This window comes from Pan troglodytes, chromosome 1 (assembly GCF_028858775.2).
Source record: "Pan troglodytes isolate AG18354 chromosome 1, NHGRI_mPanTro3-v2.0_pri, whole genome shotgun sequence".
Lineage (NCBI taxonomy): Eukaryota > Metazoa > Chordata > Mammalia > Primates > Hominidae > Pan > Pan troglodytes.
Genome location: NC_072398.2, coordinates 189013637 through 189039283, shown reverse-complemented (window position 1 = coordinate 189039283; position 25647 = coordinate 189013637). Strand labels below are relative to the sequence as shown.

General features: G+C 39.6%; 1 pseudogene; it reads left to right on the top strand.

Moving 5' to 3' along the window:
- The first annotated feature begins 16661 nt into the window (after positions 1 to 16661).
- On the top strand, positions 16662 to 19646 carry LOC134809791 (uncharacterized; annotated as a pseudogene).
- Positions 19647 to 25647: the final 6001 nt, after the last annotated feature.

Genomic DNA, 25647 nt, shown 5'->3' with positions numbered 1-25647 from the left:
CTTTTTGGGTCTGGATTCTTTCACTTCGCAAAATGGATTTAAGATTCATCCATGATGTTGCATGAATTAATACTTGTGCCTGTTTACAGATGAATAGTGTTCCATTTTATGGATATATCACTTCTGTTCGCCTGTTGAAGACCATCTCAGTTGTGTCCAGTTTGGGTGTTTATGTGTAGAGCTGTTACAAATATTCATGTATGGGTTTCTAAGTGAACACAAAATTTCAATAACTTGAGTAAATACCAAGGAATGGGACTGCCAGGTCATATAATAAGTATATCTTTAATTTTATAAGAAACTGCCAAACTACTTCGCAAAGTGGTTGTACCATTGTGCATTCTTAACAAGAACATGAAAGAGTTCCAGTGGCTCTGCATCCTTGCCAGCACACACTTAGTGTTGTCAGGTTTGTTTTTTCTTAACTGTAGCTATTCTAATTGATATGCATGATAGTTCATTGTGGTTTTAACTTTGATTTCCCTAATTAAAAATAATGTTAAGTGTCTCTTCATATGCTTATTTGCCATCATATGCTTTCTTTGGTAAAACATATGTTCAAATATTTTGCCCATTTTTTATAGAGTTGTTTACTTTCTTGCTGAAGCTTGAAAGTTCTTTATATATTCTGGATACAAGTCCTTCATTACATATATGATTGCAAATATTTTCTCACAATCTGTGGCTTGTCTTTTTATTCCCTTAACATTGTCTTTCACAGAGCAAAATTTTTATTTCAAGTTCAATTCATTAATGTTTCTTTTATTGATTGTGCTTTTAATGTTGTATCTAAAAACTCTTTGCCAAACCAAAGGTCATATTTTCTCCTGTGATTTTTTTCTAGATGTATTGTAGTTTTATCTTTTACATTTAGATCTATGATCTTTTTCTCAGTTGTTTTTTAAGGTGTGAGGTATGTGTTGGGGTTCATTTTCTTTCTTGCATATAGATATCCAACTGTTCCAACACCATTTGTTGAAAAGACTATCATTTCTTCACCCTTGTCAAAAATGAGGTGATTATATTTGTGTGGGTCTACCTCTGGGCTCTCAACTCTGTTCCACTGATTATTGTATCTATCATTTTGTCAACACTACACTTCCTTGATTATTATAACTTTGTAACAGGTCTCAAAATTGGGTACTGTCTGAGTCCTCCAACTTTGTGCTTTTTCAGATTTGTTTTCATGGGGACAAACTGACATCTTAGCAATATTGAGTCTTCCAATCCATGAATACAGTATCTGTATTTATTTTACTGTTCTTTAATTGCTTTCACCAGGATTTTCTAGATTTTAGTATACCTATCCTGAATATTGTTTTTGTTAGATTTATATCTAAGAATTTGTGGGTTTCGGTGCTACTGAAAAGGCTATTGCTCTCTAAATTTCAAAGTCCATATGTTCATTGCTAGCATGAAGAAATACAATTGACTTTGTATCTTGCAACCTTACTAAACTCACTTATTAGTCCTAGAAACTTTTTAATGATCCTTCGGGTTTTTCTACAAAGACAATAAGGTTACACGTGAAAAGACATTGTTTCCTTTCTTCCTTTTAAATCTTTTTGCCTTTTTTTTTTCTTGCCTTATTGTACTATAGGACTTTCCATATGAAGTCAGATAGGAGTCATAAGAGAGAACATCTTGCATTGTTTTTTATATTAAGGGGAAAGTGTTTAGTTTTTCAAAGTGTGTTGCTAGCTATAGCCTTTTGTAGATGCCCTTTTTGAGGTTAAGAAAATTGCCTTCTATTCATAGTTTGCAGATAGTTTTAATCATGAATAGATGATTAATTTTTAAAGTGCTTTTTGTAAATCTATTGAAATAATCATCGTTTTTCTTTTCCTTAGTTCTGTAAATATATTTAATTGTAATTTCATTGGTTGATTTTTCCAGTGTTGAACTAGCCTTGCATTTTGTTTTGTTTTGTTTTTTGTTTGTTTGTTTTTGGAAGGCTTTTAACTATAACTTCAATTTCCCTAGAAGATATGGGATTATTGAAGATATATATTTCTTCTTGAATGAATTTTAGTATGTCTGTCCTTCAAGGAATTGGTTCATTTCACCTAAGTTGTCAAATTTATGGGCACAGAGTTGTTTGTTGCACTACCTTATTATTCTTTTAATATCTGTAGGGTCAGCAGTGATGTCCCTTCTTTCATTTCTGATATTGATAATTTGTATCTTCTTTTTTCTTGGTCAGTCTGCCTAGAAGTTCACTAATTTTGCTGATCTTTCAAAGAACCAGCTTTTGGTTTGATTGATATATCCAAATTGCTTTTTTGTTTCAAATGTATTGATTTTTGCTCTTATTATGTTCTTCCTTCTGCTTGCACTAGTTTTAATTTGTTCTTCTTTATCTAGTTTTTTTCTTTTTAGGGTGGATGCTTACCTTACTGATTGAAGACCTTTCCTCTTTTGTAGTGTAAGCATTTAACTCTATAAATTTCCATCTATACACTACTTTAGCTTCATTTCCCAAATTGTGATATGTTGTAGTTCTTTTTCATTCAGTTCAAAACGCTTTTTTAATTGCCTTAAGACTTCCTCTGACATATGGTTTATTTAGATATGTGTTGTTTCATCTCCATACATTTGAAGATTTTCCACTTATCTTTCTATTATTGATTTCTGGCTTAATTCCATTATAGTTCATGACTATGCTTTCTATGGTTTCTAGTCTTTTAAGGTTGTTAAGTTTGCTTTATGGCCCAGAACATAGTATCATTTGGAGAATGTTTCATGTGCACTTTAGAAAGAAGTGTTGTCGTGTAAAGTATACTATAAATATCAACTGGGTCAAGTTGGTTGATAATGTTGCTCCAGTCATCTATATTTTTGATGATTTTCTTTCCATTTGTTCTATCATTTACTGAAAAAGGAGCACTGAAGTTTTCAACTGTAATTGTGAAACTATCTATTTCACTTTTTGATTCTATCAGCTTTTGCATCATGTATTTTGAAACTCTGTTGTTAGGTACGTACATGTTTAGTATTGTTATGTCTTCTTGGAAAATCAAGCCCTTTATAATTATTTGATGTTCCTTTTTATCCCAGATAATAATCATTGTTCTAAAAGTCTCACTTGTCTGATAGTAATATAAAGACTTCAGCTTTATTTTGATTAGTGTTTGCACAGCATATCTTTTTCTATTCTATTACTTTTAACCTATCTGTCTTTATAACTAAAGTGGGTTTCTTACAGAAAGTGTATAGCTGGTTCTTAATTTTTCATACAATCTGACAATCTCCATCTTTTAACTGGTATGTTTAGACCATGCACATTTAATGTGATTATAGATATGGTTAAATTAAAATCTATTTTGCTAGCTGTTTTTTTGTTCCTTCTGTTTTTTCTTCTTTTCTTTTATTTTTCTGACTTCTCTCGTTAGCCTGGTTTGGGGGTGTGTGGAGGAAATGGTTTCTATTGTTCTGATTAAGCTGTAGTCTTAGGCAAGCACTATATCACTGAGTCCTGAAGCAGCAGCCTTCCCAGTGATCCCATCCCTCCCCTGCTTCACTTCTGAATCCAGAATGTATATCCATCCTTTCCCCAGGTGTTAAGATTTTTTCCCTGTTCCCTTATCTCAGATGTAATGGGATTTCACCAGTATCCAAAGAGTGATAATGTTTGCTCCCTTCTACATACATGTCACACTAATTAAGGCTTTTGTTCATAGGGGAGGTAGGCAAGAAGGGTCCAGGTAGAATTTCTCACCCCTCACACAGCAGTTTCTTTTCCTCTCCTCCAGCAATTCACTACAAGGGAGATTTTCTGTAGACTCTCCCAACCATTTTTGTGAACCTGTGATGGGGTTCATGGAGAAATGAGTCTAAGAAAGAAAGTGTGATCTCCTTTTATTTATTATCCCTAGGGCTTTGCCCGCTTCTACTAGAGTTCATTAAGCCAGATTCTGCCTATTCAACAACCACCTTAGCTGAATTCATATAGGTATGTTTCTTGCTTAGGTAAGTCAGAGCTCATATCTCATTTCTCCCTGAAGATACCTATGTCTTCCTCGATTTTGGGCCTACTGGGTACCCAGCAACCTTAGGACTCCAGTGAGCTCAAGAAAAGTTGTGAACTTTCTATTTGTAAAGATTTTTTTTCACCATAAGTTTAGGAACAATCCTTCCCAGCTGTCTACATCTTTGAGAAGAAACTAGAAGTCTACCTTCTTATAGGTACTTTTGCATCTTTTGCAACAGCAAACAGAAGAAGGTATAGCAGTTGGTCAGGGTAATCACTATTCTCTTGGAAACTTGCTTAAAGAGCTTTAGGAATGACAGATGTTCCAAAAACACCTCTGTCTGTTGTTTTTGAGAAATGTAAGATATATGGGGAAAATCCTATAGGAGTTAAGTAAAGTACAAATAATGTACCAATTTTTCAAAAAGTGGAGGGCAGAATCTGTATAAACTATCAGTCAGTTATAATTCAGGACAACTGTCTTGCTGAAAGCATCTACCAGCCTGCAATTGCCTGGCAAAGAATATGATGCCACATAGTAAACACCATGGATGGTGAAGAATAAAATAACTCTAGAGGCTTTCTAGTCCACTTAATTTCAGAATTGTTCATACATGTCACCATTTAGTGAGAAATATGACAGGCAACTAATTACTCAAAATTAGGCTAATGACAAAAACATTATACTTATGTTTTATTATTTATTCTAGTTTCCCCAAAGGTAAGTCTTGTCATTAATCATTAACTACTCCATATATTATTATTATTAAAAATGATAATGAAACAACTACAATTTAGTGACCACTCACTACTAGCCAAAGACTATGCTTAGCTAATAGCAAACATGTTCTCACTTCACCTTCACAACAACTCAGTGAGAGAAGTGGGACTCAGAGGGACTAAGAAACTCGTCTAATCCACAGAATTAACATATGTTAGAACTAGAATTAATTCCCAGGTCAGATTTTAAAATCCTTACTTTTAACTTCTGAGTCAGACTATCCCAGATGATGTTAATTATTTCCTGTGGCCCATTGAGTATTTCCTGCTGTCATTTACAATGCTGGAAAAGGTCCATCCTTGCATAAGAACACAAAAGCATCAGAAATGCCTTATTAGCTGAGTCCAGTTGTCCAGCCACAAGGGCATTCAGTTTCAGAATGGCAACAAGGGACTATTTGTTGAGTGAACATGACAACTGACCTTTCTGAGATTGGTTTGCAAAGAGGGCATAACTGTCCTCCATGTTTTTTAAATGTCTCTCTCACTCTCTCTCTGTATACATATATATGTATGTAAATATGTGTGTTTGTGTAAAATATTCTTTTCTTTCCTGTAATCCTGTATTATCTAGCAATTTAGTCTTCTTGAAATTATATATATATTTATATTATATATTATATATATTTTATATATATAATATATATAAAATAAACTACAACTAACTCTAAGAATAAAGAGCCCTCTATAAGATTTCTACCATCTCTAATGAGGAAACATAACGTGATATTCTAAGATCATCTTAGATACCTGGAGCATAGCAACAGCACAGCAATGAGTTTCAAAGACAACAATGTGAACAGCTACCACTAAATCTTCAGTTAGGGGAGTCGAGCTATACTCAAGTATATTTCACCTAACCTAAACAAACCTGTGTAAAATAAGATAGCAGACTACATAGGAAAGACAGTAACAAGCAATGGCAATTGCCTGCAAGTAAAAAGGAAGAGTGCTACAAAGAGCAAGGAGAAGTAGTCAATTCAGGGAAATTCAGTTCAAGTGTAAATGTAAATCACCCTCTGTAACCCCAAGATGGAGGGTCACCTGCCAGAATCTCTGAACTATAATACAAAGCAGTAACTAATGCTTCCCAACCTATTGCAAGTCAAGATGCACACAGAAAATCAATCTATTCAGATGACTCATGTGCAAGTCAAGATGCACACAGAAAATGAATCTATTCAGATGACTCAGCAAGAGGCAACTGATCCAGGGGCTTCTGTCACCCCTCAAGCCCGGCCTGGCTTCCCTGAGAGGTGGAGATGGAGGGATCATATTTCCACACACCTGTAATCCATTCACAACACACCACTGAGCTTTTGTCCACCAGGTGGAAAGCTCTGCAATAACTTATGTCAACAAGAAGTAGTTCCATTATGTTTGGTCTACTCCACTTAAGAAGGTGGGAAAATATAAAATATCACAGAGTAATATTTCCATCAAAAGTAGTTAAATGTTAAAACATTTTGATGCTTAGAGGGCAAGCTTCAGTTAGAAAAATTAACTCTTGGAATGCCTCATTTCCTGATGATGCACAAATACAAAGTGTGACTACTCTGTCTTTTATTGGGGTTCAAGGTATATCTATCAAATCATTCTGTTATCTCAAGGTATTTGTGGAGTCTGAATTAACCATATCAGTACCCATGATGGTTTTAAAGTATTATTATACTGGATGACCATATGCTCTTATGATGGGACACACTGGAGGTAAAGGGATTTCTATTAATAATTACACTATAATCACTGGTATAAGCCAGGGCTGTCCTAGGAAAACCATTTGGTCACCCCAGTATTAGATCATTCTCCCTATTTGGTCCTAACCTTTTTACAACAAAGAAAGCTATGTTTATATTCTTCATTAAAATCATAAATAAAAATAAAACAGTGCATGCTAGTAGCAATAAACTAAAAACTGAAATTTATAAAACAGAAAATAAAAGTGGTACCATTTATAATACCTGGAATCATTCTTTCCAGAGATAACCTCCATTAACAGTCTTCTTTCCAGTCCTCTTTATGTGGGGAGAACTGATCCCCCAACATTATTATCCAAAGTCAGATAAATGGATACTGGGTGGCCAAAAATAATAAATATATATTCTATACACAGAGTTCACATGGAGCCTACCCCTCTCCTGCAGTCCTGGGGTACAGCATGCGATTTGGTTCTAAACTGCTGGGCACAACACTTTCTTCCTGGTCATGATGTTGGTTCAAGGTGGTCACAGGACTCTTTTAGAGCCAGCGAGACACAAAGAAACTTTTGCTCAGACTTCTAGGAAGACAATCTAGGTAATTATCAAATTGAAACTGAGAGGATCGAAGGCCTTGACCTGCACTATCCAAAATGGTAGCCACTAGCCATATGTAGCTATTGAACACTTGAAATGTGACCAGTACAGAAATGTGATGTAAGTACAAAAGGCACACTGCATCTCAAAGACTCAGAAGGAAAAAGGAATGTAAAATATCTCACCAATAATTTTTATTTTGATCACATGTTGAAGTGATGATGCATATGGCTCATATTTTCTCTCTAGTGGACAATGCCAGTCTAAAACATTTGAACCATTGGTACAGCCAGGCCTGAGGGTATCCCTGGTCATGGACTTTTGAGATATGTCAACTAATAATATCTATTTTGCTTAAGAAAGTTCTGATTGGACATTCTAGCACTTGCAACTGAGAATCCTAACTGGTGCATTGTATATGTAGAGTCATGCCATACATTCAAGACTGAACAACCAATCATGAGCACTTGTTCATGCCAGCACCTTAAGAGTAGTGTGCCCAGATCTGCACAAAGTATTCTATATGTGGACAAATCAACCATTGTTTTTATCTGTTAACACCACTGTATGTGTCTGGGGTGTGTCACCAGCTTTCTTTAAGGTCTTCCAGTGCCACAGTCTTCTTCTCCTGGCCTTTGCACATACTTTACTTTCTGCATGGAACACGCTTTCCTCTCTTTCACTTGCCTGATTCCCTCTCATTACTCAGGACGCAATTTAAATGCCACCTCCTCAGAGCTAAGTTTCCTGACCACTCTATTTTGAGTAGGTCACCCCTGATATTGTCTCTCATAGCACCACATCTCCCCTATATGGCATGGACCAAAATATGTATTAACCTCTGTAGAAGGCTGTTTAACATCTACCTTCTCCTTCCCCACCATACCATACCGTGCATCAATGCAGAAGCCATGTATATGTGGTTCACCCATTTGTCCCCAGCACCTGGAACAGTAACTAACACATAGTAAGTGCTTAATCAACATCTACTGAATGCCAGGAATGAGTGTTAATGAGTCCAGGAGAAGGAGGAAGGTCAGGGGAAAATGAAGTAATGGGGGAAGGGAACCAAGATAATTCAGTGTAACCAAACCACTGATGAATGTTGATTAATGCCATCTAGAACACTCAAAAAGAAAGTAAGGATGAGAACTGACAGAGGAAGAGCAAGTCCAGAATGGAAGGATTTGAGCAGTTAGTGGCTGCCTGGACCTTCCGCCAGGCATAAAAGCAAATGGTCAGAGATACAAATGATGAAGCCTGCAGTTCAAATGCATTTCTGAACTCCACACAATGAAAATTATGCTGAGATTTTGCTTTCTGTTAGTGACAATCTGGTTCTTAGTCTCATTCTCATAACCTAAATACAAAACTATGGGGGAATCTGAGTCCTACTCTAGGAATTTTCATCAGACTCTGCTCAAAGGCAAGATCACATTCTTTGACTTCTGCATTGTGGAGCTTCTCATGAGGCTGATTGAAATGCTGCTGTTCATATCAAAGCCAGCCTTTCTGGACTTCATCGAATATCTAGATCCCTTCTATCTTCCTCTTCAAATTCTTGTTCTCACACATGATCTTTGCCACTACCCTGCTTGCTTACCTCAGCTTACCTTATACCTCGGAGGCAGCAGTAACGGTTTTTACTAAAACCCTTTAGGATTGATAGATGATAGCCTCTAATTATTTCTCTGGAGATAAGGCCTCTCTTTAAATGAGAATGGCTCTTCTTTTTGTTTTATTGTGATATATATTTTTAATTCATTTATTTTATAATGGAAAGTTGATCAATACAAAATAATTCATAAACCAAGCACCCAATTTAAGATCTAGCATTTTATTTTGGAAGCCCTCTGTGTGTCCCTCTTTGGTTTCATTTCATTTTTTAAAGAATGAAAACCACTTTGTTAGTGAACTCCAGAATTTGGGAATAAAGGGGTTAGAACCTTAGAATTTAAAGATGTGGTGCTGTCCACCAGGCAGGTGCTGACGAGTCTCTGGAAAGGTGGGAGAGCCACCGCAGTCTCTCAGAGGAAAGAGGAAAGTGCTTAGTCCTTTTTCTTTTTATTTTTCCTTCTCCCACTTTGATCTCTCTTCTTTCTTCCTTTTTAAGAATTACTACACCTCTTCTCTTTGCTGGTAAGACGAGGGAAGTCAACAGAGCTCCACGATTCTGTCTCCTTCTTTTTCTAACAGATGGTTTCCATTAGGGCTTACCAGGTATTTTCTCTGAACAGAATCAAACATGCATTGAAAAAGTAAACATCAGGATCATAGAACTAGCAGCCCTTTATTTATTACATAAATACAAAGATTTTATAGCTGGAAAAGAACTTAGAGATAACTAAATCCAATCTTGTTGTTTCAGACCTAAGAAAACCAAGACTCAGTACTTGCCTGAGTTATTAAGGTTATTAAGCTAAATATATGTCTTCCATCTCCAAATCATTGTTTTTATTTCCCATTTTTCTTTTTTCTTTTTCTTTATTTTTTATTTCCCGTTTTTCAATTCTCATTATTAATATATTTTCATTATGGATAATTTGATCACATTATTGATTATTTTACTTTAGTCTGAGGCACCTAGCCTTAGGCTATTAGTATTTTCATTTAGCAATATTAATTACAAAATGATTTTTGAATGATACCTAAAAGATACCTCACATTAATGTAAAATACTTTGTTTTATTCTTAACAGCATTTATCTCAGAAGTCACTAAATATTCAATCATATTTTTCTGATACCCTGACATTCTCTGCCTCATATTTCTACTTCTAATGAAATATACAATTGAGCTGAATTTTAAAAAATATAGGTACTTCAGAATATTCCTAAATGGTGAGTGAGTCACTAAGTTATTTGTCATATCAGAAATCTACAGATTGCTAACATTCAATTAGTTAACCAAAAACCCCAAATGCCCACTAGGTGCCCAACACTGTGCCAGGCATTTTTCTTATGCACCCTCTTTAAAGTGAAAATGTTTGAATTTCAGATTTTCAAGAATATTTGCATGTATATATGTATTTGCTTATTTATTTTATGCAATAAATTTTATTTCTGCTATTCTCAAGGCACTGTGCTAGGCACTGTTGGAGGTGAAATGAACTCTTAGAGAACATACTATCAAGAAAGAGACAAAAATGTTTACATAAATATCTACAATATGTGGCTTAGGAGAGTGATCCCAAACACAAATGACCACAGAGGCCAGGTAGTCAATGTAAATGCAAGAAACACGTTGTGTATAAGGCAACAGGGAATGGGAAAGTTATGGGGAGCTATAAAATGAATGTTGCCTCTAAAGAAAAAAATTGAGAATGAAAGGAGAGAAGATTTGAGAAGGTGGGGGAAGTGAGAGGGCACAAGTATAACAGGAGAGCATGAAGAGAGAGGATATAGAGAGAAGCTGGTAAAGACAGAGGAGAGAGAGGGGGAGGACAGGCGGAAAGGGAAGGAGGGAGGGAGCGGGGGAGAGAGACAGACAGAGAGAAAGAGAGAAAACATCAACACTAAAAGGTCAGGTAGAAGAGGAAAACCAGCAGAGTATGGTGTCCCAAAAACCACAAGAGGGAACTTTTCAAAATGGTCAAATGTGTCAAATTTTGCTGAAAGTATCTATTGGATTTGACATCACTGAGGTCACTGACAACCTTGACAAGAACAGTTTCCACGGTGTGGTGAGTTAGAGGCCAGGCCGAAACATGCTGAAAAGTGGATGGAAGGCAGACAGCAGGAAGGCAACCCTTTCAAGAAGTTTTACTGTGAAGGGAAGCAAAGGAATGGGGCAGTGGGTAGAGTAGGGCAAGCAGTCAAGGAAGAGGTGGTTTTTAAAAAGACAGTTCATGTCGTCAGGTTTGTCTACTAATGGGAATGATCCAGAAAAGTGGGAGCCATTGATGGCACTGGAAGACGATGGCCAAGGAGCCGATCCTAGAGAAAGGGAATAGAATCCAGGCACACATAGGAAGAGTGGTCTATGATCTAAGGAGGGACAGACACTTCTTCCATCACACTACAGAGAAGAAGGAAAGGGGGTGTAAATGCCAGCATGGTGATAAATTTGGTGGTGGAAGTATGAGGGAATTCCCATCTGATGGCTTCAATTTTCTACATAAAATAGGGAAGGACATGGTTTGAGAATAAGCAGGGAGGGTAAGTGAAATTTGCAGAAGGGGAAAAAGTGTGAAGTAATAACCTTGGGATTGTGAAAGCAGGCCCACTAGAGAAACACAGTAGAAAATACAGAGCACCCGGTTATGATCTGGAATTATAAATTTAAGGCACAACCAGACAACTTTTTATTTTGTCCAGCAAAGTCCAGCTGATCAAAAGGGCATGAAGAAGCCATGAATTGCCCACACATCTTGAGAAAACACCATTTCTAAGCCATAGATCAGGGCTGGGGCCTGAACTTCTGCACTTCTAACAAGCTCACAGGTATCTCCCTGCTACTGGATTGCTGGATCACACTTTCAGTGGCAAGTGTAATCCGCCAATTTCCTTTGCCATTCTTTTCTCAAGTATTTCAGTAGAGGACACAGGAGATCTGTCACCTCTAAGTCTGAAAATAATATTAATAATAAAAATTAAAACCTCAAAAATAATAGAAAAAGGGAGGAAGGACATGGAGAAAGAAGATGATTTAGTTTATCCAACTGTGGCTGTATTAGAAATATATTTTCTTGCCCTTCTTCTTATCTACATTTCCAGCTTTGGCAGTCTCATGCAGTCTCACAACTTCAACCACCATCTTTATGTGGATGTATGATGTCTTTCTTAGATCCAAAGGCACAATTAACACATCCATATGGGTGTCCCATCAGCAACTCAAATGATAACTTGTCACCTATATTTGCTCTCCTTGATCTTTTCATCCTTTTACTCTTCTCATTCTCACTGGCCTCCACATTTAAAGTTGTTAAGGCCTACTGATTTATCCCTAAAATATCAGTAGTTTCTATGGATGCAAATTAGAACTACACTAACACATCATTTCCCCTTGTCAGATACGCAAGAATCCAAAAGTTTGATGACATACCCTACTGGCATGACTGTGAAGAATCAGAGACTTGCATGCATTGTTAGCAAGAATGCAGAGTGGTATAACCCCTATGGAACTTTTTTGCAATGTATGGCCAAATTACCTAAGCCTTGATCCTTTAAGCTAGGAATCTATCCCAAAGACATACTAGCAATATGTAAAATGATACATGCACAAAGCTATTTATCAAAACACAATTTGCAATAGTAAATAAATGAAAACAACCCCCAAATGTCCATGAATTAGGGACTAGTTGCATTCATAAAACTGAGAATTATACAAATAATTCTCAGACACAGAAAGGAGTGAGGAAAATCTCTATATATTGATATGAAGGAATGTAAGTGAAAATACAAAATTCAGAAGAATGAACATAATATGCTACTTTTTAATATAAACAGGAAGATATATACATATTTGTTTATATTTTCTTTTTTTTTTTCTTTTTTTGAGACGGAGTTTCGCTCTGTTGCCCAGGCTGGAGTGCAGTGGCATGAACTTGGCTCACTGCAAGCTCGGCCTCCCGGGTTCACACCATTCTCCTGCCTCAGCCTCCCAAGTAGCTGGGACTACAGGCGCCCGCCATCACGCCCAGCTAATTTTTTATTTTTTTTATTTTTTAGTAGAGACAGGTTTCACCATGTTAGCCAGGATGGTCTCGATCTCCTGACCTCGTGATCCGCCTGCCTCGGCCTCCCAAAGTGCTGGGATTACAGGCATGAGCCACCACGCCCAGCCACATATTTGCTTATATTCTCAAAAAGAAGAAATGGAAAGATAAACCAAAAATTAATAAAATGGGTTACCTATAGGAGAAAGGAAAGAACAATGGGAAGAGGATTTAGGTGGAAGCTGGATCTCTTTGAATGTATCATATTTTATAGTTTTAAGTTCAAAATCATGTAAATGTTTTGCATAATTTTAAAAAATTAAATAGAAAAGAAACAAAGTAATCTATAAAAATCAAAACAATCTGAAATATTCAGTGGCTTCCCACTACCTACCTTGAGTCCAAATTCCTGAGCCTGAATTCAATGATCTCTTTAGTCTGCCCAGCCAAATATTCCCACTTCACTTTCTGAGGCCCCCTTCTCCATCTTCTCTACACACAGACAAACTATTAACATTATCTGTGTGCCTAATTTATTTTGCCAGCTAGACCATACTTCTTTGAGAATGGAATCTAGTTCTGATTTATTTTTGAAACCTAAAATTCTCAGTGTCTAGAGTTATTACCAGAACATAAATTAGTACGGTTATGGCATCTGAAAGTTATTGGCAGGAAATTTTATGTTTATTCTGAAGAATTCAAGGAAGCCATAGCTTTTTGATAATATGTAAAATATCTGGCTAAAGAGTAACTTTCTAGTTACAAAACAGAAACAATAATTGAAGCAACCTGATATCCATCAGCAGATGAATGGATAAATAAAATGTGGTATATCCATACAATGGAATATTATTCAGCCTTAAAAAGGAAGGAAATTCTGACACATGCTACTACACAGATGAACCTTAAAGACAGTGTGCTGAGTTAAATAAGTCAGTCACAAAATAACAAATACTGTATGATTCCACTTATATGAGGTACTTAGAGTAATAAAATTCATAGAGACAGAAAGTGGAATGATGGTTGCCAGGGACTGGGCAGGGGGTGAGAGGAAGTAGGAGTTATTGTTTGATAAGTCCAGTTTTAATTTTGTAAGATATAAAATGTTCTGGAGAAGGATAATACCAGGTTGCACAATATGAAGGTGTTAAATGCCGCTGAACTGTATGCTTAACAATGGTTAAAATGGTAAATTTTGTTATGTGTATTTTGTCACAATTAAAAAAAATTTTAACAAGGAAAACAAGACATTTGGGAATATCTTTTAATATTGGCTCCTTTTATTAATGTAACAAAGTTTTAACCAAGGCTATCCTCTCCAGAGCCATTAAGGATCACCTAGGGAAGAGACGGCTTTTTGCTTAGAACATGGTACCATGTTACCTACACTCTCTCTGAAACGAATTTGCATAAGAACTGTTGTTTATGGGAATGCATCTTGACGGGGCAGCTGGGTTGCTATGAAATACTCAGGAACCCAGCCCAGCTCTAGGACTCACCCCTGAGCACAAACGCAATGTTGGACACACTGGTAAAGGACCACTGGAATCCAGCAGCCCGGACCCCTTTCTTTGTGGTCAAGAAAGGCAGGAAAAGGGATGCAGGACTGCTACATCAGTGAGCATCACTAATCCGATAAGCAGAGGTCCATGGGTGGTGATGCACCCTGGAAAGGAAAAAGCATTAGGACCATAGAGGACGCTCTAGGACTAATGCTCATCGGAAAATGACTAGGGGTGCTGGCATCCCTATGTTCTTTTTTCAGATGGGAAACGTTCCCCACAAGGCAAAAACACCCTGAAGATATATTCTGGAGAACTGGGGCCAATTTGACCCTCAGATGCTAAGAAAGAAACGATTTATATTCCTCTGCAGTACTGCCTGGCCACAATATCCTCTTCAAGGGGGAGAAACCTGACCTCCTGAGAGAAGTATAAATTATAACCCCATCTTACAGCTAGACCTCTTTTGTAGAAAAGAAGGTAAATGGAGTGAAGTGCTATATGTACAAACTTTCTTTTCATTAAGAGACAACTCACAATTATGTAAAAAGTGTGATTTATGCCCTACAGGAAGCCTTCAGAGTCTACCTCCCTACCTCGGCATCCCCCTGACTCCTTCCCCAACTAATAAGGACCCCGCCTTCAACCCAAACGTCCAAAAGGAGATAGACAAAGGGGTAAACAATGAACCAAAGAGTGCCAATAGTCTCCAATTATGCCCCCTCCAAGCTGTGGGAGGAGGAGAATTTGGCCCAGCAGAGTGCATGTACCTTTTTCTCTCTCAGACTTAAAGCAAATTAAAATAGACCTAGGTAAATTCTCAGATAACCTTGATGGCTATACTGATGTTTTACAAGGGTTAGGACAATCCTTTGATCTGACATGGAGAGATATAATGTTACTGCTAAATCAGACACTAACCTCAAATGAGAGAAGTGCCGCCATAACTGCAGGCCGAGAGTTTGGTGATCTCTGGTATCTCAGTCAGGTCAATGATAGGATGACAACAGAGCAAAGAGAACGATTCCCCTCAGGCCAGCGGGCAGTTCCCAGTGTAGACCCTCACTGGGACACAGAATCAGAACATGGAGATTGGTGCCGCAGACATTTGCTAACTTGCATGCTAGAAGGACTAAAGAAAACTAGGAAGAAGCCCATGAATTATTCAATGATGTCCACTATAATACATGGAAAGGAAGAAAATCCTACCGCCTTTCTGGAGAGACTAAGGGAGGCATTGAGGAAGCATAGCTCTCTGTCACCTGACTCTACTGAAGGCCAACTAATCTTAAAGGATAAGTTTATCACTCAGTCAGCTGCAGACACTAGAAAAAAACTTCAAAAGTCTTCCTTAGGCCCAGAGCAAAACTTAGAAACCCTACTGAACTTGGCAACCTCAGATTTTTACAATAGAGGTCAGGAGAAGCAGGCGGAACGGGACAAACGGGATTAAAAAAAGGCCACCGCTTTAGTCATGGCCCTCAGGCAAGTGGACTTTGGAGGCTCTGGAAACAGGAAAAGCTGGGCAAATTGAATGCCTAATAGGGCTTGCTTCCAGTGCGGTCTACAAGGACGCTTTAGAAAAGATTGTCCAAGTAGAAATAAGCCGCCCCTCGTCCATGCCCCTTATGTCAAGGGAATCACTGGAAGGCCTACTGCCCCAGGGGACGAAGGTCCTCTGAGTCAGAAGCCACTAACCTGATGATCCAGCAGCAGGACTGAGGGTGCCCGGGGCAAGTGCCAGCCCATGCCATCACCCTCAGAGCCCCGGGTATGTATGACCATTGAGAGCCAGGAAGTTAACTGTCTCCTGGACACTGGCGCAGCCTTCTCAGTCTTACTTTCCTGTCCCAGACAACTGTCCTCCAGATCTGTCACTATCCGAGGGGGTCCTAGGACAGCCAGTCACTACATACTTCTCTCAGCCACTAAGTTGTGACTGGGGAACTTTACTCTTTTCACATGCTTTTCTAATTATGCCTGAAAGCCCCACTCCCTTGTTAGGGAGAGACATTCTAGCAAAAGCAGGGGCCATTATACACCTGAACATAGGAAAAGGAACACCCATTTGCTGTCCCCTGCTTGAGGAAGGAATTAATCCTGAAGTCTGGGCAATAGAAGGACAATATGGACAGGAATGCCCATCCTGTTCAAGTTAAACTAAAGGATTCTGCCTCCTTTCCCTACCAAAGGCAGTACCCTCTTAGACCCGAGGCCCAACAAGGACTCAAAAGATTGTTAAGGACCTAAAAGCCCAAGGCCTAGTAAAACCATGCAATAGCCCCTGCAATACTCCAATTTTAGGAGTACAGAAACCCAACGGACAGTGGAGGCTAGTACAAGATCTCAGGATTATCAATGAGGCCATTGTTCCTCTATACCCAGCTGTACCTAACCCTTATACTGTGCTTTCCCAAATACCAGAGGAAACAGAGTGGTTTACAGTCCTGGACCTTAAGGATGCCTTTTTCTGCATCCCTGTACTTCTTGTTTGCCTTTGAAGATCCTTCAAACCCAACATCTCAACTCACCTGGACTGTTTTACCCCAAGGGTTCAGGGATAGCCCCCATCTATTTGGCCAGGAATTAGCCCAAGACTTGAGCCAGTTCTCATACCTGGACACTCTTGTCCTTCGGTATGTGGATGATTTACTTCTAGCCACCCGTTCAGAAACCTTGTGCCATCAAGCCACCCAAGCGCTCTTTAATTTCCTCGCCACCTGTGGCTACAAGGTTTCCAAACCAAAGGCTCAGCTCTGCTCACAACAGGTTAAATACTTCGGGCTAAAATTATCCAAAGACACCAGGGCCCTCAGTGAGGACTGTATCCAGCCCATACTGGCTTATCCTCATCCCAAAACCCTAAAGCAACTAAGAGCATTCCTTGGCATAACAGGCTTCTGCCGAATATGGATTCCCAGGTATGGCAAAATAGCCAGGCCATTACATACACTAATTAAGGAAACTCAGAAAGCCAATACCCATTTAGTAAGATGAACACTTGAAGCAGAAGCGGCTTTCTAGGCCCTAAAGAAGGCCCTAACCCAAGCCCCAGTGTTAAGCTTGCTAATGGGGCAAGACTTTTCTTTATATGTCACAGGAAAAACAGAAATAGCTCTAGGAGTCCTTACACGGTCCGAGGGATGAGCTTGCAACCCAGGGCATACCTGAGTAAGGAAATTGATGTAGTGGCAAACGGTTGGCCTCATTGTTTATGGGTAGTGATGGCAGTAGCAGTCTTAGTATCTGAAGCAGTTAAAATAATACAGGGAAGAGATCTTACTGTGTGGACATCTCATGATGTGAATGGCATACTCACTGCTAAAGAAGACTTGTGGCTGTCAGACAACTGTTTGCTTAAATATCAGGCTCTATTACTTGAAAGGCCAGTGCCGTGACTGCGCACTTGTGCAACTCTTAACCCAGCCACATTTCTTCCAGACAATGAAGAAAGGAAAGAACATAACTGTCCACAAGTAATTGCTCAAACCTATGCTGATTGAGGGGACTTTTTAGAGGTCTCCTTGACTGATCCCAACCTCAACTTGTATACTGATGGAAGTTCCTTCGTAGAAAAAGGACTTCGAAAAGCAGGGTATGCAGTGGTCAGTGATAATGGAATACTTGAAAGTAATCTCCTCACTCCAGGAACTAGTGCTCAGCTGGCAGAACTAATAGCCCTCACTCGGGCACTAGAATTAGGAGAAGGAAAAAGGGTAAATATATATACAGACTGTAAGTATGCTCACCTAGTCCTCCATGCCCACACAGCAATATGGAGAGAAAGGGAATTCCTAACTTCCGAGGGAACACCTATCAAACATCAGGAAGCCATTAGGAGATTATTGTCAGCTGTACAGAAACCTAAAGAGGTGGCAGTCTTACACTGCCAGAGTCATCAGAAAGAAAAGGAAAGGGAAATAGAAAGGAACCGCCAAGCGGATATTGAAGCCAAAAGAGCCGCAAGGCAGGACCCTCCATTAGAAATGCTTATAGAAGGACCCCTAGTATGGGGTAATCCCCTCCAGGAAACCAAGTCCCAGTACTCAGAAGAAGAAATGGAATGGAGAACCTCACGAGGACATAGTTTCCTCCCCTCAGAATGGCTAACCACCAAAGAAGGAAAAATACTTTTGCCAGCAGCTAACCAGTGGAAATTACTTAAAACCCTTCACCAAACCTTTCCCTTAGGCATTGATAGCACCCATCAGATGGCCAAATCATTATTTACTGGACCAGGCCTTTTCAAAACTATCAAGCAGATAGTCAGGGCCTGTAAAGTGTGCCAAAAAAATAACCCCCTGCACTTCAGGCCATACATTTCAATCCCTGTACCTGAACAATGGAAAAACTTCAGCCCAGAAATAAACACCACTTCCGTTTTAGTAGGACCTCTTGTTTCCAATCTGGAAATAACCCATACCTCAAACCTCACCTGTGTAAAATTTAGCAATACTATAGACACAACTAACTCCTAATGCATCAGGTGGGTAACTCCTCCCACACAAATAGTCTGTCTACCCACAGGAATATTTTTTGTCTGTGACCTCAGCCTATCGTTGTTTGAATGGCTCTTCAGAATCTATGTGCTTCCTCTCATTCTTAGTGCCCCCTATGACCATCTACACTGAGCAAGATTTATACAATTATGTTGTACCTAAGCCCTGAAACAAAAGAGTACCCATTCTTCCTTTTGTTATCGGAGCAGGAGTGCTAGGCAGACTAGGTACTCGCATTGGCGGTATCACAACCCCTACTCAGTTCTACAAACTATTTCAAGAACTAAATGGTGACATGGAATGGGTCACTGACTTCCTGGTCACCTTGCGAGACCAACTTAACTCCCTAGCAACAGTAGTCCTTCAAAATCGAAGAGCTTTAGACTTTAGGCTAATCGCCAAAAGAGGGGGAACCTGTTTATTTTTAGGGGAAGAATGCTGTTATTATGTTAATCAATCCAGAATCATCACCGAGAAAGTTAAAGAAATTCGAGATTGCATACAACATAGAGCAGAGGTGCTTCAAAACACTGGACCCTGGGGCCTCCTCAGCCAATGGATGCCCTGGATTCTCCCCTTCTTAGGACCTCTAGCAGTTATAATATTGTTACTCCTCTTTGGACCCTGTATCTTTAACCTCCTTGTTAAGCTTGTCTCTTCCAGAATCGAAGCTGTGAAGCTACAAATCATTCTTCAAATGGAGCCCCAGAGGCAGTCCATAACTAAAATCTACTGTGGATCCCTGGACCAGCCTGCTAGCCCATGCTCTGATGTTGATGACATTGAAGGCACCCCTCCTGAGGAAATCTCAACTGCATGACCCCTACTATGCCCCAATTCAGCAGGAAGCAGTTAGAGCGGTCATCGGCCAACCTCTCAACAGGGTTTTCCTGTTGAGAGAGGGTACTGAGAGACAGGACTACCCGGATTTCCTAGGCCGACTAAGAATCCCTAAGCCTAGCTAGGAAGGTGACCGCATCCACCTTTAAACACGGGGCTTGCAACTTAGCTCACACCCGACCAATCAGGTAGTAAAGAGAGCTCACTAAAATGCTAATTAGGCAAAAACAGGAGGTAAAGAAATAGCTAGTCATCTATCGTCTGAGAGCATAATGGAAGGGACAATGATCAGGATATAAACCCAGGCATTCCAGCCGGCAACGGCTACCCTCTTTGGGTCCCCTCCCTTTGTATGGGAGTTCTATTTTCACTCTATTAAATCTTGCAACTGCAAAACAAAACAAAACAAAACAAAACAAAACAAAACAAAAAAAACGTGGTACCATGCTCTCCTCCCCCACCAGCCCCAAGAGTATTTCCAACAGAAACTTTCTTCCCTGGGAACACTTTGCACCTTGGGCTTTGTATAACCAGGAGTAACACATTGGTGATTAACTTAAGAGGTGTTTTAAGATTCTGATGCTTGTTTCTAATCAAAGCTTTGTATTGGCATGGATCCATAATAATTGCATTTGTGCTTCTGAGTAGAATGCTCTATCCCATCCATGCCTTCCCCTCTATTCTCACAGGAAAAATGACTATGCTGTGAGCTACTGCCACCTGGGAAGCATTTACTTCTGACTCTGTTTTAAAACTTTGTATTTTGTACTCCATTAATATAACATGTAAATAATAGGGGACACTATGTGAAGAGGGCAAAGAGATATGTGGGAACTCTCTCTGTACTTTCAGATCAATATTTTGTAAACCTCATACTGCCCTAAAAACTTAAAGACTATTGATTTAAAAAATAAAACTTTGCATCTGAAATTCTTTGAGTTGCTGTTACAGAAAATGGTCTTATTGGTCCATATAAGTAAAAATGATACTTTGTTAACAGGGAGATATGTTCTTGTTTAAACATGTAATATATCTGGCCAGAAACTGAAGGCATATTGAGCTAGTCAGTCACCATTCTAACCACATTTGAACTTTAAGGAAGAAAACTAATTAGAATGCAATCCCCTAGTTTCTGCTCCTGACTGTGCTGGAAATCCCCACGTTTCTAACACATAGCTTTGCTTCTGTATTGCCACTTAGAGAGTATGGTGAGACATATTAAAGTCTTTGACCATAAAAGCAATTAAATACTGAAAGAAGAAGGGGGCATTTGAAATGCCCTTCTAAGAATTATTTAAAACATGGAAAACAAGCTTACACTTCTAGCTATGATGGAGTTGCATCTATGCAACTCATGGTGATAGAGTTCATAACATAATGTTTAGGGGAAAAGGCCAAAAAGATAGCACACTGTATGATCCCATTTATATAAAGATTAAAACGAGACAAAATTAGAGTATGGCAATATAAGCCTAAATAGTGTTTATGTTTGATGGGTGGCAGATAATGACTGAGAGAGGGCACAAATAAGATTTCTGGTGTGCTGAAATTGGGAGTGATCTCTTCTTGTCTGGGTGGAGATGAGAGAACAGTGTTCATTTTATGTAAATTCTACAAACTGTAAACTTACTATATGTGCACTTGGTGTGTGTATTAGTCTGTTCTCATGCTGCTATGAAGAAATGTCTGAGACTGGGTAATTTATCAAGAAAAGAGTTTCAATTGACTCGCAGTTCCACGTGGCTGGGGAGGCCTCAGGAAACATACAATCATGGTGGAAGGCACCTCTTCACAGAGCAGCAGGGGACAGAATGAGTGCCAGTAGGGGAAATACCAGATGCTTATAAAACCATCAGATCTCATGAGAACTCACTCACTACCATGAGAAAAGCATGGGGGAAACTGCCCCCATGATTCAATTACCTCCCACTTGGTCCCTCCCACAACATGTGGGGATTGTGGGGAGTACAATTCAAGATGAGATTTAGGTGGGGACACAGCCAAACCATATCAGTGTGCATACAATATATTTAAATAGTAAGTAACCAAAACATGTAGTTAGAAATAAATTATGTGAACAACTAGACATTCCCTGACAATGGAGGTGGCAGAAACTGGACTGGAAGGTTCTGAAGGCAGCTTTCAACTGCATTTCACTTGCCCTTCCATAAAGCAGCAGCTCTCCTTCAGGGCTATCTTCCCTGAAGATACATTCTCTCTAGCTCATCTGTCTTCTATATCCAATTTGGATTTTGCAACAGAGAGTTAAATTTATTTTATCAATTTAACCCCTCAGTCAACATATTCAAAATCAAAATCTTCATCATCTCTTGCTTCTCACTTCATGAATTTCCTCCCATTCTCTATCACAGATAAGAGGGTGATCAACTTCCCCAATGTTTAATGTAGAAATCTCATCCTCGCTGCACCATTATGTGATTCCTAGTTGTCTCTACAAAATCTTCCTCAAATTTATGCCCTCTTCTCCAACCACATTGCTTTCATTTTCTTTTGTTCATTCATTCATTCATTCATTCATTCATTCATTGTGAAGTGTGTAGTGCCTGCGAGGCCCTTCAAGTGGGGTTAAGGATCAGCAGAAGCAAGTTACTTCTGGTCCCTGATAACCAAAGCCCTTGACTTTCACCAAAGCCTTGACATTCCCAGTTGCTTTCTATGTAGTCTCATGAAAGTTCCCTTCCCACTTCTCTCCTCCCTCTCCACTGCCACCAATTCACAACTCTCTTTTCCAGCACATATACCCTTTACATGTGTATATGCACATGCATGTAAAGGAAATGCACATTATTTAAATAAGCAAGACAAGTTCATTAAAGGTAATTTGCAAAATATATAAAGTAACAAAAGGGAAAAAATCCTATTATTCATATTACTGACACCCAAAGATCGTGTGATATAAAATATCATTTATTTTTAAATGATGATCATCTTTTTTAGTATACAAGTCAAATCATTCCCCTCTTTTCTTAGAAGGTGTCAAGTCATTCCACTGCCTATAGGACAAAAGTCCTTCTCATGAGCAATCGACTCAAAGCCCTTTGCAGTCTAGGCACAGCTGTCCAGCTGTTTTTCTGGTGTCTTCTCTAGTCCCCTGCCTGTCCCCAACTTTGACACATGGGTCCGTGACACTGCTCCTGGTTATGGGCTGTGGATACTGGATCTTCTGTGTTCCTGTCTCTGCTCACATTGTTCCCTAGGCCTGCAATGATCTTTCCTGACTTCCTCAGCCTTGAAAACTCCTATTCACTTTTCAAGACTAGGTTCAAATTTCACTTCTGCTGGATCCCACTTGTGTGACACTTGTCACTGTGTGCTGTGATTATGAGGGAGGCAGCGGCAGAGCTGTTAATAATACTGACTCTGGAGTCAGACTGCCTGGGTTCAAGTCAGATCTGTGGCCTGCTAGCTGTGTGACCTTGGGCCAATTACTTAATCTGTCTTTGCCTCAGCCTCATGTATAAGAGGATAAAATGCTAAAACTCTTCTCAGAGTGTTTCTATGAGGATTAAATGAGATGATCTGGTTAAAGGGTAACTTAGCACAATGCTAGGTACATAATGAGTCCTCAGAACATGTTACTTCTTGTAATTGTCAGATGTCTGCCTCTTCCCTCCTAGTCTGTGCACATCCCGTAAGAAAGATTTCTTACTTGAATTTGTAGCCCCACCCCATGCTCAGTTTGGAGTAAGTGCTTTATAAATGTCTGAGAAATGAATGAATGAGTACATGAATGAATGAGTGAATGATCTGCCAAATCTTCCCGACATACTCTCTTGCTCTACATACTTTTATTGTTAAAAGAAACCAAGGAGGAAAATTGGGATAATGAGAGGAAGAAGGAAGGAGATGCAAGAGAGGGACAAGGAGAAGAAGAGGACAAAGAAGAGGAATACCAATGAATTGCCACTAACAATAATGGTATTTGACTTTTGTTTGCACAAAAAAACAGGCATCAATCACAGTACCCAAGGCTGCAGCAGCCCTTTTTTCTGCTAACTCTTCAGAACCCAGAATATATTGGCCCTTACACTTAGTGCAAAGCTCAGTATTCCATTCTGGCCTTTGGGGAAACTGAGTTGTGTAACTGGTTCTCTACCCAGAGAGAAGACCCTCAGATGGCAGACCACCCGAGATGACGCATCTAAAAGGACTGCGCAGGGCCCACCCGCAAGGTTCCAGGACATGGAATAGAAGAGTGTGCACCAGGCATCCTATGCAGGGCATCAGCTCATCCTCAAATTCCCCAGGACAGATGCAGCGCTGGATGTGTGGAATATTTAAAGGTTCCCTTGCAGCTGAAGTACCTTGGCAAAATCTGTTTTTACTGACTCCAGATATACTGGCTTCTACTTCTGTTCCAGAGTCAGTGATAAACCCCCAAGAACTCATTAGTACTTTCTAGCATGCATAAAAGGACAGTAAGCCTTTGTTTTGCTGATTACGGAGGCCACATACATTTTTAAAAACGGATTATTAAGAAATAAATGCCAACCTTTGCAGAAAAAAAAAACATTTCTCTCTGTCTCTCATTGAAAACCAAGGAGGCCTTCAGAGACTTCACCTCGGCACAGGCCAGGTGGTTTCACCCCACCCTGCGGGGTCTGGCTCCAACCTGGCAGCTGTTTGCAAGGACAGGCCAGTCGTCATCAAGGCCCTATGTCTCTGAGCAGGGGGTCATGGCCATTGTGAGTCAAAACCCACACAGAGAACACTGGCCTTTCTGATGCTGGCTGCACCACTGCCTTGCAGCTTTCTGCAGAGCCATTAAACCATGAACTTGGAAGTCAGTCAGGCCAGGGTCTGAACTCCAGCTCCTCTGCCTACAGGCTGTGGCCCAGGGCAGGTTGCTTCATCGCTCTTAGTCCGAGTCTCCTCATTTGTGAAATAGGGGTAATAATAGTATCTATCTATCTCTCAGCGTTGTGGTCAGGATTAAAGATAATGCACAGAAATGGTTCCACAAGCTTGGGACGTGAGTCACACTCGGTAAATGATATCCATTGTTATTATTCTTTAGGAACCATTTTCTCAGCTTCCAGGTTTTTTTTTTTCTCTAGTGTTTCCACTGAGAAGATCAAAATTGAGGCTGGGGAGGCTGAATTGAAAATTATACCATCTAATCGTTAGGAGCATTTTCAATGTTCCATGCACTCTGTTGGTAGTATTTACATGTTTTATCTCAGTTAATCTTCACAACAACATATCAGCCAGGTACTACAATGAACCCCATTTTACAAAAGGGAGATCCAAGGGTGAAAGAAATAAAGTAACTTATCTTGGGAAAGAGGTAAGGAAGGAAAGAAATTGCTTGGTAGACTGGGTAGGGGTGGGGTGGGAGCCGGTTTAGAAAAATTGTGATGGAAAAAAGAAAGGCAATATTAAGAAGTGTCTCTGTGGGTTATGAATTGGTTCCCTCCTATGTTCTTTCAGAGGCACAAGTGAAGACTGGAATTCTTTTTAATTAGTAGCTCCATCATTGTTATGAGACCACCTAAGTTTAGAGGGCATAGTTAAATAGGAGGAAAGTACTTTCACCAGAATTGCAAACTGTGTCCTACAACAGCACACAAAAAAAAACCCCTCATATTAAAACCAACCACAACAATGACCTCACCGTATTAAGTCTTGTGATGCATCCTGCCATGCAGGGCACATCCTGAAAGGGGAGAAGAGGCAACTAAGGCCTCCAGCTACTCAGCTACACTTAACCACAGTAATCCACCCCTAAGTTTCTCCTGGGGCACAGTTCCTTTTTGTTCTCTCATTTTTGTCCTCTCTTTAATAATGAACGTGTGACTCAGAGGTTTAATGAGTTACCCGGAGAAGTTAACCAGAAGGGAAGCCCATTGAGCAGAGGCATAATTAAAATTGTGAATGGACAGAGGAATACAATCATTGTGGGAGATAGGGAGCACAGGAATGACTCACGGGTTAGGCTGCTTAGAAAAGGGCCTCCGGGACTTAAGTTATTTCTGGGGAAGATCTGGAAATTGAAGGAAAAATCTGGAACTCTTCTACAGTCAAAAGATAGAGAGGCGAGCTGGGACCTCTCCTTTCACTCCTGAATGATTTAGGCTTGTAGCCGG